The sequence below is a fragment of the Centrocercus urophasianus genome, unplaced genomic scaffold (genome assembly GCF_019232065.1).
Source record: "Centrocercus urophasianus isolate 14NV4802_14NV808 unplaced genomic scaffold, USGS_Curo_1.0 seq_17, whole genome shotgun sequence".
NCBI classification, from domain to species: domain Eukaryota; kingdom Metazoa; phylum Chordata; class Aves; order Galliformes; family Phasianidae; genus Centrocercus; species Centrocercus urophasianus.
In genome coordinates, this window is record NW_024884722.1 from 34,219,651 (window position 1) to 34,233,567 (window position 13,917).

Sequence of the window (13,917 nt, forward strand, 5' to 3'; positions counted from 1 at the left end):
AAGAGCACAATAATACTACTTGATAGATCAAATTCTTAGCTACAAAACATGCATTTTTCAACATAATCACTACCATCAGCTCTATATTTTCATCAGCAGCCTGCATGCTGTGCTCATAAAAATCTACATCAGCAGAGGTGACATGCTGTTTCACAGTGTTTCACACCTACTGCCTCTCTATGCTCACATCCACTGGTTGGTTTCTGTAAATATTCAGCAAGCATTGATAAATGTGAATGGGTGCCACGTCTTCCATGTGGAAGAATTCAGTGACACACCTTTGCTTCACATGCACTCCCATGTCAGACACCATTCTGTCAGATTGCCCCTCTGCTGCCATCTGTCCTATGGCAACAGCATGGAATGGGATATTGGTGGGAAGGTTCAGCCCCTACTGCTGTACCACCAACATCCACCTCTGACACCGGGGGCCAACAGAACAACACAGGAGGCATTACTTTCTGAGTAACCTTCATATCTGCTGAACTGGATTTGCTGCCTGTATTCAAGGGCTTCAGGAGGGGCAAAATGCTGTTTTCTCCTTAGTTTTCTACTCCCAAGAGCATCTCATTTATTTTCTGCTGTCCTTTATGGGTAGTGAGCAGTGGGTCGTAGTGTCTGTGTGTCCTTCCTGTGACCTCTATCTCACTCCTGGGATGTGGTGATCAGCTCAGGTTGTTTTTGGTTTGGTTTTTTTTGCCAGTTTCCTCTACCTGCCATGCTGCAGTTTGCTGTTCCCAGGAACAACCCAAATCTCCTAAGTTTAAACGCTTGCTGTGTCTTTTAAAGCACTTTTGCAGTCCCTTCTCTTCTGAGATGACTCTGGATCCTCAGCACATATTGTCACGTTTTCCCTTTTCCAGGCTGTTGACAGGCACAGTCCTGCAGGACTCATTTCACAAAGTGGCTGCTTCAGCCTCCTGTTTTCTTCTCCTTAGCCTGTCATTCAGCCTTGCCAGGACCTTCTGTCTCATCAGTGTGTGCTCAGTTTTCCTAGCAGGTGTTGGTAAAACTGCTGAAACTGTTTGGAACTTGCTGAAAGCCTCCAGTATCAGTACCAACTGGATCTCCATGCTTTCCCATGTCTCTTAACTTTCCCAATCTCTAACTTTCAATGAACGGCACAAGCTTCTTTCAGGCTAACCTGATGGAAAAACAGCATGTTCCTCCTGACTCACCTGAGAAATTGCTTTGATGCTGAGTGTCTGAGCAGCTGTTGTATTCCCCCTGATGCTGGGCTGATATCCCCAGCTTCTTCTGGGAAGATTGAGTCCCCTGATGACCATTCACTAGTGACTGAATCCAAATGGCAAACAGCCCATCTTTTCACGAGTTTAATGACAGCCTAAGGGGACAGCTGCCCTTGGCTTTAACCAACAGGAAAAGCAGAGCTTAAGTGATTTTTTTTCTACCTTCTGAAGTGTTGGAAGTATTTCCTTTTGAGTTAGCCTTAACAGCATTAGAAAATATTAGCAATCAATGTTCTGTGGTTGGTTTTCAAGGAAACAGTATCCTCTGCATAATATATTCCTTCCTCTTGTTAGAGGCATTTTAATGTTATCTCTTTGGTTAAGTAAACATGTGTAAAAATAGGAAAAGTTTTGTATTCTAACACTGGTGGAGTTACATTATCACAGAATCAAAGAATAGCACGGGTTGGAAGGGACCCTAAAGACCATCCAGCCCCAGTTCCCTGCCATGGGCTGGTTGCCCCCATCAGATCAAGCTGCCTAGGGCCCCATCCAGCCTGGTGCTGAAAGCCTCCAAAGATAGGGCACCCACAGCTTCTCTGGGAGCTCTGCCAGGGCTTCACCACCCTGAGTAAAGAATTTGTTTTCCAACATCTAATCTCAATTTCTCCTTTTTTAATTTAAAGCCATTCTCCTTTGTCCTATCATTATTAGACTGTGCAAGAAATCTCCCCCCTCCTGCTTGTAAGCTCCCTTCAAGTACTGGAAGTTACATTAATTTGTATTTTTGCTCTAGAAAGGGACTGAGCAGCACCGGCCTCAGATCTAACTCTGGTACGACTCCTTCCACTTTGAGGGTGAACTGTCCTCTATGTCTGGTTTCCCAGCAAGTACTGTATCAGTGTTTCTTTTGCCTTGATGTAGGCATCATGCCCACGTTGTCTAGGGGATCACAAGGCTTTTCTAGCTGGTTGTGCACCTGTGGTTTCATCCCCTCTCTAGAACAAAACTGACTCATTTGCACTGCAGTTTGCCTTGGGCAGTCCTTGCAAGCTGTTATTCCTCTTAGTGTTGGCTCCTCCATGCCTACGAAGAGTTTAATCAAATGTTCAGCATTTTTTCCTGGCAATTTAAATCCAAGCAGCCATACCTGTAATCCCTGTCTTCTCTAGTGCTAGAAGTCTCTGGCCAATGCACAGGTAACTGGTTGGCTCTCTAACCAGTCAGCTGCACTCTGTTACTTTCCTGCTTTTAATTAGGTGTGTTTCATTTCATGCATGTGAAGCATTACTGTTCAGCTTTTGGAAACACGTAGCGGCTCTTTGACAGGTGAACAGTGTGCTGTTCTCAGCATATGGATCCCATGGTCCTCCTAACACTACAGAGGAGAAAATAGCAAGGGTCTTCCACAGCCCCTGCTTTCCTGAATGTCTTTCACAACTTTGTCCACCTATTGATTTTCAAAACATTTCTAAGTTGCTGCTTCCTGGTATATCTGCCAAAAGATTTGTTAACCTTTTTCTCCTGATTTACAGCCTATGTACATCCTCCAACATTGTCACCTACCTGCCTGGTACTTTTGCAGGCAGCACTTGCATCTCATTTCAGCCCTTGCTTTGCCAGATCTGATGAGCTGATCTCTCTTAATCTCTCCTCTTGGCTTTCCTCCTCACCTGAAACATTTTTTCTGTGTACTGGCTCTGGTTTCACTTCAGTTCTTTTGAACACAAATGATCACAGTTGTGCTCTGTTTTCCAGACAGGATCCAACTCCATGTGATTTCCCTTTGTTTCCCTCCTGGAGAGGTTAATCATTGTGCAAGTGAGGGTTTTATACTTACTGGTGTGGCTGAGGGCTGTTTTCTGTGGCACTGCAGAGGTCATGTGCTTTTGCTGCTGGAGAATTCTCACCAGGTGTCGTAGATCACTTTTTGTGTGTGGGTTTGTGCATAACAGATCTGTGTATAATATTTAGAGCATTGTCAGTTACACACGTGGGAATGTTCCGAGTTGCCAGCACACTCCCTGCTTTGATGATCCAGTGCTGCTGCATAAACTAGTGCCTGGGGCCATGTGCCTCCAGCCCTCTCAAACATGAAGCATATGCAGTCCTGCCAAGGCTTGGCTTTGTGGTAATGCCTTTGGGGTTCAGATTTCTTTTACATAACCCAGAATTACAGGGTTCTTCTCCATCCCTTGGAGGCCTTGGTGTGGTGCAAAGCGGCAAGTCTTTCCTCTGGAGCCAGTGGAAATCCATCAGCCTGAAAGCTCTCCAGGGATTTCTCAGTGCCTGAAGAGTTAGTGCTAGAAGGTGCTCCCTTTCACTCTGCACAATTCTTCTGGAGCTGAGCTAGGGGAGATGCTCACGTGTCACCTTGCAGTAGATGTCCACTTCTCCCTTCCTCTGTCTCCAGGTAGCCTTTGTGCTTTCTGCTTGTGAAACATGCCCATGCCAAGGCAGTGATGAACATCCCTTTCAGTGTGCCCGTGTACCCTGTATCCCTGGTCAGTCAAAGAAGAAGTGGTAAAACAAATTCTTCATAACTTCAAGTCCTTTTTCCCTGGTTGTTGGTTATTTTTCCTTGAGGTGTTGCATCTGCTGATTTCAAACCTGCCCTTGGCATGGGACTTGAGGAAGAAGTAAAACCCAAATCTGGAGGTGGTTCTTTGAGCTGCAGGCATCCAAAAACAAAGCTAACTGCAGAGGTCCATGTGACCTACTTCATAAGCTCTCCTGGGTAGCCTTCAGATTAGGAAGCTAGACAAGAGACAGCTTTCATGCTAAATGAGAAATTGCTTCCATCCTATATGTCAGTAGGTTCTTTTTAACTGCATCACTTTGCTGTAGCACGAATATCACTGCAGTTTTAGCCCATTTTGAGAAACCCAACTCTTCCCTGACAGTGTTGACAGACCCCAGCTAACTCACCATGGCAGTCCAGCAGCTGTGCGCCATGTTGGACCTGGCCATGAGGAGAAAAAGAAGGTTCTCTTTCTAGGCTGGAAAACGTACAGGTAGGTAGCTACTTGCACAGAATTGCTTCAGAAAGGCTGAGGAGAAGGTGACCGTTGTGTAGGTGGAGAACAGATTTGTTTGCCCACTGCAGTCTGAATTGTTTCCTCTTGCCTTGGATGTCTACTTATGTGCCTGCTGAAACCCAAAGGGAAAGCCGAAGTCTTTCAACAAAGCAGAGCAAACAGAACTCTCTTCTCTCTCCATCTCCCTGTTTTATAGTGACAACAGGGACAGAGTGGCTGCTGCATGACACTGCAAGGTTCAGCAGGGCGAGGTGCTCTGCTGAAGCCAGGATATACAGTCTAAGAGCAAGAAAGGTGCTGTTTAGCCAAGTCTCTGGGTTTCTCTTCAGCAGGCAGAATATGCCTCATCATTTCTGCTTAGTGCCTTGGTGGCTGTTTTTTTTTCTTTTTTTTTTTTTTCCCCAATGATTTTCTGTAGGTGAACTGAGAGTAAGGGAGAGTGGATTGCTGGAGCACCCCTTCATGAGATGTATGCTCAATCCAGTGCCATCCTGGACAAGGTGTACAAACTCCACCACCCCTGGATGCTCTTTTTAGGGAAGTGAGCTGATGTGAACCACTCAACTGCTGTCTCAACCCACTTCTGGCTGAATGCCTGTGAGTGTATTGGCAACGGTGTGTTTGAGACATACCTGCAGCCTGTTATGAAATGTCCTCATCTGTTGGGCAAAACCACTACAAAACAAAGCATTCAGTGTGCTTTTTCTGCCAGGAGACAGCTGCTAGGAATGACACAGTTGTCTGATCAGCTCTCTTGGGTTGCTGAAGATGTGTTGCTCTCATTGCTCTTTTCCTGCTTCCCTTTTGTTCCATGGATTCAACTGATGTTTAAGGTTCATGGGAACAGATATCACTCCCTGTTCCTTTGGCTAGGGACTCCCAGAGAGCAATTGGCAAGGTGGGCTTGGGTGTCCTCTTGGTGACTTGAAATGGAAAGAAACAGTTAAGAAAGACCTTCTTTTCTAGTATTTCCTTCTATGCAATATACATTTTCAAAGACACTGCTGAGGTTTAAAAATGCTTGGATAAAGCACCCAAAGTCTTTCACAACTAGAAAATAATAGTAAATAAATAGTAAATAAAACAGTAAATAATGACAACCTAATTTTGTGAAGCTTATCTTCTGTTATTAATAATGGCTTTTCTAGGAGAGTGGTAAAAAAGACTTCTCAAAGTAATTCTAGAAATTACAAACTTGAAATAAAGTTTGCCAAACACAAAGTTTCTTAAGGAATAAATTAAGGGTTTTCCTTCAGGTGGTTTTCTACTAGAAAGTCATTTATCTTCTTCATTGGTGGCTACGTCTGTCTTGGCTGGAAGATGCTGCCTGGCAACACGTGACCTACAGTGGAAAAACCACAACTAAAATAATGAATTAAAAAAAAGAATGGTGCAGGTCCTAAAGCATCTGCCCTCGCACAAAGGGAAAGACAGACAAAACTGGGTGAATGACAAAGCCAAAGACCATGGTATTGTGTATAAATTCACTGTGTATTTAGGAAAAAATTCTTGAAACTCGTGTTCATAACTGCCTGGAGTTTGAAGAAGAAGGAAAGGGACAGGTAGAAGCCACTCTCCTGCAATACTCCTTCCTTTGCAAGAGGATTAGGATGAACTTAGACCTCAAAATGTTGTGATAGGAGTTGACTGCTACCTGCCTGTGCTTGTCTAACACTAGCTGCCCCTAGAAAAGTTGTGTTTCCTTGGCTTTTCCTTAATCTCTGACTCTTCTGTTGTGATTGCTTTGTTGACAGTTTTATCCACGAAGATACCAGGCTGCCTATTTTATGCATTTTTCTGCTGTTTTTGTAAGAAGACACCCGTGGCTTTAAATCTCCTCACTGAGCCCCCAGAATGCAGCAGTCTGTAGGGAAAAGTAGTCTGAAAATGAACCATTGATGTCATTTCAGGAACTGAACTCTTTATTCCAGTATTGTAAAGGTGAAAATGTAGGAGCCAAAGTCTATGAAAGGGACAAGAAATCACACAGGGCAAAGGTGATATATCTATAGCAGAAAATTACACTCAATAAATAAATATCTTTACTGCAATACGGCGTCACAAAATGATAAGAACCTTTGCCTTTTGCTTCAGAAAGTCCATTTACTTTGTAAAATCGATTGTTACTAAATGATAATTCAAGGTGAGTGCAAAGAAACCTGACTTTTATGGGCAGAACAATCTGCAGTGTCAAAGCCTTGCCTTAGCTGAATTCCTCTACGATGAGATCTACAACTGTGGAAAATCAGTCAGACAGAAATTGCTGGCTATTTCTGCTGCTGTTTTGCTGATAAATACCCCTTCCCTTGTGTCATACACCTAGGGTGTGATGAACACCATCTCCTCTGCTGTGCAAGTTGTCTTTTCTCAGATGTCTCCATGCTAGCTCACCAGGCAAAGCTACACACAAAGCCTGGTGCCCACACTGGGACGTGGAGGTGCTCCAGTTGTGATTTGGTGCCTCATACCTGCCCTGCCTGATGATGCTTTGGGATTCTAACCTGAGTTAAACTGTCAGCTCTTTGGAATAAAATCCTCCTCCTGAACTACCTCTTGGTTGCTATTGCAGCCATGCTATATAAATGCAAGGAGAGCCTGCAGTCTGCCTGCAAAACACAGCTGACAATTGCTCTACACAGCAGGTAGAGAAATCTCAAAAGCTGTGTTGGTTTTTGAAGGCAGACAAGGAAAAAAAAAAAAAAAAAAGAGAAATAAAAATAAAGAGTCTGATGAGAAAAATTAAGGACTCTTGTTACAACAGTTCAGAGGTGTAGGTATTGAGTGGTGCTAGAAGGGTGAGAGTAACATTGGTACCTGCTCAAGAATAGGACAAAAGAACTTGCTGTGTAATTACAGAATGTGTACTGCCACCCATTCCCTAACGATTATGGGACTTGCTGCACATGGACTTGCTGTGTGGGGCCATCATCTCAACAGCCAGGCTAGCTGGGATCCTTCAGAGCTGTCAGCTGTAGACCAGAGGGTGTGTAGGAAAATCATGATGATGAACATTAGCAGTTGCATCACCAAGGAGCAGTGACTGAAAAACGTCCTGGAAATCACAGATCTGAGTTGTTTGGCTTGAGTTCTGAGGGGTGGGTGGAGAGCAGGCAGCGTGTGCCAGTTGGTCAGAGCTGCATGATGGTGGCTGTGAAGCCTCCTCCATTCGAGGAGGATGTGGGTGTAAAGATGGCAGCAAATTAAAACGCTCTCTCCTCACCCTTGTTCTGTGATGTGCTCCTGTACAGAAGGATGAAAACAAGGTGGTGAACTTAAGCTGAAGTTTAATATATCTTCTGCCTGGGTGACAGGAGAATGTTGATGCCCTTTCTTCCAAAGTAAGAGAGGTGCTTTTTTGTTTTCCTGAGTTTTTGTGTGGCGTTCTAAAGATGCACAAAAGTATGCTAGTACAAATCATGCTTCTGGCTTGGACTCCTTTTTGGCATTGTGAAATCTCTGGCAAACTGGTTCTGAACATAAGATTTCTGGCTGGCTGTGGCAGTCCCCAGCAGCAGGTGTTGCTGAGACTGGAAGTTTCTGTGGCTGATTTTTCATAACTTCTGGAGCTTTTGTTTTTCTTGAGCAGCTTTCCCAGTGCTGGGGATAATCCTGCGTTTTTGAATTACAGAACAAGAGGAAAAATAATGCTTTCTGCTCTTACTAAAAGGCCAACTTGCTCATGCCAGCAGCCAGTGCCAGCCCATGTCTGTGGTCAAGCTTCCACTGTGCTGTGCTTTGCTTTAGTAGTTCATAAAAGTTTCTGATTTAGTGTCTTGCAAGCAAAGTTTTAGGGCTGCAGATCCAGACTTGCATTTTATACAGGATTAAAAAACTGTTTATGAAAAGCCATGTGTGAAAGGAGACGTACACAGGCAGGAACTGCTTGTTGGGGCAGTTCAGTATCGGAGCTGATATCTTTGTGGGCATGACAAATTACAGGGATGATGCCAAAGGGCTTACACTTGTTAATCTGTGGAACTCTTAATTTTGAAAGGTGCCAATCTTACCCTCTGTATTTGCTGAGCAGAATTCATTAACCTCCCAATGACTGAGCAATACCCCATAGCTGGGGTGACAAGCCTCCCCTGGGACTTTGCTGTCTGCATTTATTCTCGGATCAACTGCTGACAAGCCTGAGTCTGCTGTTAGGTGTTTCTGCACTCATTTCCCCTGTGGGCTCCTGCCTTAGAGTTGTCTTTGCACTGTTTGTGTTCTGCATAATCTTTTCCTCACTGTTTGCAGAAGAGTAGCAAACCCTGAACCACTTTGCCCAGGCTGTTCTTGTGCTCTGCCTGGGCCTGGCCATCATACTGGCTCTATACGAGTGCTGCAGCAGCTCTGGACTGGAGAAACGTGGAAGTGCAGGCAGCACAAAGCAGAAAGTACTGAAGCGAATTAAGAGAAGGCATGAAGAAACCATGCTGAACATCTTTGTCTCCATTATCTGTAAACAGAGCAAGACATTCATGATTAAGCAAGCCAATCAAGCTGAAGCCACCATCTGTGAGTTCCCCAGTTTTAGGAAAGTGAATCAAAGAGAGAAGACATCACGTGGTAGAGTAGTTTGAGAATTGCTCATAGGGCTCACTTAGTCTGGTATGCAGCTTCCATGGCACACAAATTTGAGCTTGGCCATCATTCCTGTCTCCTCCATCCTCTGCTTCTACTTTCCCAAATGTACAGCACGAAGCAGATGGGAGCCACCATGGGAATGGCATGACTGGTAACACTGCAACTGATCTGTGGGCTCCTGAGGCTGCAGTGTTAATGTGGGCAATGCTTCTGTTGCTAGATATCAGCACAGCGAGGGGAGTCATGCAACAATTTAAAATATGTGGCCATGCAAAATGAGGGACAGTGACCCACTTTATGTCTTTCAGGTGGGAGAGTGCTGCAGAGGATACTTCTCCACTTCCTGAAGGCTGCAATGCCTTTAGGGAGGATCCAGTCCTATGAGTAAAGTTATGTCCTGTTTCCACTACTGCCACCCTGAAGGGGGGTAAGGGCTGGGAGTGGCAAAATATTTGGTTGCTGGTAAACAGTTATGCCAGGCATGTTGACCTGAGTGTCGAGGAGACCAACGGTCATGCTGGGCTTGCAAGCATTCAAGCAAAAGAACAAAAAAAACCTTTTTTTACAGATGTATTAACAATAAGAGGAGGACTAAGTAGAGTCTCTTTCCTTTACTGGAGGCAGCAGGGAATGTGGCCACTGAGGTAAGGAAAAGCCTGATGCTCTCAATGCCTTCTTTACATCTGTCTTTGAAAGTCAGACCACTTGCCCTTGGGTTACTCAGTCTCCCGACCTGGAATTTTGGAATGGGGAACAGCATAAATGACCCACAGTAAAGGTGGAAACAAACAGTTAGAGAAGTACTACTCCACCTGGACTGTCACAAGTCCATGGGGCTGGGTGGGATCCACCCAAGGATGCTGAGGTGACTGTCAAGCCACTTTCCACCATCTACCAGAGTTTCTGTCAACCAGCAAGGCCCCAGAGGATCGGAGGCTTTCCAATGTGACTCCAATCTACAAGAAGGGTCATGAGGAGGATGTGGGGAACTAAAGGTCTGTCAGCCACACCTCGATGCTAGTAAAGATTATGGAACAGATCATCTTGAGGGAGATCGTGTGGCAGATGCAGGACAGCCAGGGGATCAGGCTCAACAGCATGGGTTCATGAAACGCAGGTCCTGTTTGACCAACCTCGTCTTTTTCTGTGAGCAAGTAGAGATGGTGGAGTCACCATCTCTGGAGGTGTTCAAGAAACATTTAGTTGTGGTACTAAGAGACATGGTTTTGTAGGGAAATATTGGTGGGAGGTGGACAATTGGACAAGATGATCTTGGAGGTCTATTCCAACGTTTGTGATTCTATGATCCTAAGATTCTAAGTGTGTACTGATGCTTTTAAGCAATTTCTTGGTTCATGCTGCGTGAGATTTTTGGCTGTGAAGGTGTTGTGGTAGGTTTGTGAGCAGGAAGCTCTGTACATCCGTAGCAAATACCTTACAGGCAGTGGCTCACAGGGCCTGTTTGGTGGAGTTATATATAGATTTTCCTCTCTGTGGGTCCTGTTAGTGAAACAGTAGGTTGCACAATGGGCTCTTAAGAGAGCTGTTTGTCTAAAGATTTATTGCCTCTCTGAGATCAGAGTATCAGGGCATTATAAACTTTCCGAAGGAGTGCTAAATAATCCCTATTCTCTGTGCACAAGGGCAGATATCCAGTGAATAACCTGCATCTGCCTCCTTCCAGTAAGGAGAGGAACAAAAGTCTCCGATCCTGTGAGCAGAATGCTTGCAAATTATAACATTCCCTCTAACACTTTAGCGTACGTAACAGGGCCCAGAAGTTGCCTAATCATTCACAAGGCTGTTTTTCACTGAGCAGGGAGGATGCTCAAGTGCCCTTTTCTCCATCTGGGGAGATTTTTGACCCTCTGTCTGCCTTGCTCTGGTGCTGCTTCTTTTGTTGACTGTGGTAAGCTGCAGCTCTTGTAGCTCGTTAAATAGCTTGAGAGGCTCTTCAATGAAAATTAATTGAGTGCCACTAATTCACGTGTCTCTTGAGAAAATCAACTAGATTCTTCCTTTTATTTTTCCTTAATTTCTGTATCATCTATTATCTCCTCAGAAAGAACATGCAAGTTAAATCTGGAGGCAACAGCTATGCAGTTTTTTAATTATTAGACGTTGAAAGAATTTCATACCCCTCTCTGCATTGTACTTGGGGAAACAGAGGAGGAAAAAATCTTCATCTTTTTTTCATGCAAAATATTTCTTACTTGCTCAGATTCTCGGGAAGGTCATGCAGTCAGTTTAATTCCTAGAAAGGAGGCATCTTTGATGAAATGTGAAATGAAGAGTGATGCAACAAACAGATAACACTGACTTGTTCACTGTCTCACTGATTGATATCTGAGGAAGACATGGAGGTGTTACACTGCACTTAATGCTACTTCTTCCAGTTACGTAGTGGCACAACTTTTTCTGTCTTTTCCCATTTACCTTTCTTCTGTTAATTTTTAATAGGAAAGAACTTCTTTTTTCTTCAAAAAATGTCCTCACTAAAACTAGTCCTGCTGGACTGACCAGAACATCACGAAGTTCAGGCAGAGCCACAAATGCAGAGAAACAACCCCAGGCACCAGGACATGCTGGTGGCAACCTAGCAGGGAAGCAGCTTTGTAGAAAAGGCCCTGGCTGGAGGTAACCAAGCTGAACGTGAGCCTGCAGTGCGTCCTTGCCACAAGGTACCCTGTGCTGCCCCCAGACAAAGCACTGTCAGGAGGCTGAAGGAGCTGATCCTCCCCCTCTGCTCAGCACCGGTGAGACCACTCCTGGAGTGCTGGCTCCACTTGCCCTATGAGGAGGGGTGCCTTTAATTTCACAGAGCCCTTCTTATAGTTTCTTTTTCTTACTGTTGTCTGCCAGACAGTTTTAAATGTTATTTGTTACTGAAGATACACAAAGGAAAGGTGATGTGGTAGGGGTGTAAAAACACATATTTAAAGTTAATCCCACATAAGGGCAATACTGTATATTTTTATCCAACTAAGCAAACAAAAACTCCCTTAAAAATAACCCTTACAGGAAATTAAGACTTGTTATTAGCTCATCGGAGATAATTACACATTCTGCTGTGTTCTTGTAGAGCAGAGCCACAAATACAATGACAGCTGTGGTTAATTTGGAATCACTTGTGTTTTCCCCAAGATTTCACATTTTGCCTGCCACCTCAACATAGATTTGACCACTTCTGAAGCTCTCATGTTGAGAATTTATTCAAATCCACACATAAAGAAGAGATGAGATGCCTACTCTGGTACTCTGATTCAAAAATGGCATCAAGTCACTTCTGAGCACCAGCTAAACAGACCAAGCAGCTTTAGTCAAGTTTGGCTGCCATTGTGCTTGAGGGAGACCTTAGCAACACCCATTTGCTGTGCACTCCCAGGCTTTGTCATTTAGCATGTCCTTCTCCTGTGTCCTGGTTGGGCAATGGTCATGGGAGGGTTCTTTCAACCCTGCCCTTGTACCAGGGCATAATTTTCCCATGGATAATGTGTTTGTGCTTGGTTGTCTGCGCTTCCAGCCGTGCTGTATTGTTCTTATGGCAGGAACTTAATCTGCAGCTGGACAACTGGGGAGAAGAAAAAAAAAAAAGCAATCTGAGGAAAGGCATGAAATGAGAGAGGCTAAAATATCACCTTGGAATTATTAAATCAAATTAATCCCACGTGTAATGCAATGAGTTTAATTGGAATTACACCGTGGATTAGTGCAGCTATCACACTGTAATAGCTGTGTGGCTTCAGGAGTTGGTTGAACAGGTGTTCCTTGCCTCCTTATATCCTTCCAGCTTCATTCCTTCACCTCCAAGTCATCCCTGCTCCTCCGTCCCCACAATGGGCCTCACTTCTCCATTTGAGGAACTACGTTTACACCACTATCTTTCCTCTCATCCCTCTTCTGGGGTTTCCCGTTTTCTCGATCCTTCTCCCATATATCTCAGAAGCTTGGCAGATGCTCACTATCTTTTTCCTTTAGGGGCATCTTTCACAGCACCAGCATCTTTAAGGTCCCTTCCAACTCAAGCCATTCCAAGATTCTGCCATCTTAAGCTCTTCTGAGAGAAGGGCAGAGATGAAACAGGAGTATTTTTATGGTGATGGACACACTGGCAGTAGAGGAACAAGTACCAGCAAACGCCCACAGTTACCATGCTCATCCACATATTGGAACTAGGGAGAGCACTTGTTCCTTTGGAGATGATCAGAAGTTAGTTATCTCCTGCTTAGTGGGGAAACAGCCCTGTTTGCATAATCGTCCTCACAGCTGTGGGCTTGATTAAGAGTAGGGACTGGGGAACGGGAAGAAGGGGGCAGAGAACAAGAGCAGTGCTGGATGGGGCTGTGCATCCTCAGGGCACGTGGAAGAATCCAAGCCATCATGTGCAGAATTACACACCCACTGTGAGTGTCTTCCTTTACCACTGGCTTGCAGGTCATCTCAAGGGTGCTGTGTGGTTTCCCTCCACAGGGACCATGCCTGTCCTCTGGTTTGGCAAAGTCCTGGGCTCTGGGCTTTTTTCAGCAGTGGAAAGTTCCATGGGTTAGTTGTGGATTTTGTGAAAAGCCGTCAGGCATGGCATTCACCCGATGGGTTTTACGTGGCACAGGACTCCTGTGTGTTTCTTCCCAACCTTCGTAGCGTTTGCAGAGTGAACTGGCCCAGCACCGAGGGCCTGAACGCTGGGCGGATCGGCTTTTGGCAGTACCGTTATCCTTCAGGGGCGATGCTGAGGCTGCTGATTCGAGCTGCGCAGTCCCAACCCTTCCCTCGGGCCGCCCCCCTCCCCGAAAGCACCCACTGTTACTGGGCCGAGCAGGAGGCCTTCCCAGCATGGCGGTAGGGGGACAAATCCCACCTTTTGGACAGAGGCAAGCTTTCAAGGCCGTTTGTACCCGCGCCCCGCCTGCATCTCCGCACCAAGCCGGCGAGGAGCCTTGCCGCGTGCTGGCTCCCAGTCCGGTAGCCGAGCAAAAACCAAAAGGGCGCATCCCAGACAGTCACTCCGAGTTTATAAAAAACCAGGCTTCGGGGAATAATACGTTTCCATCCCGGCTCGGCGCTAAGGGCCGGTTCCGTGCCGCGGTTCCGTGCCGCGGTTCCGTGCCGCGGTTCCG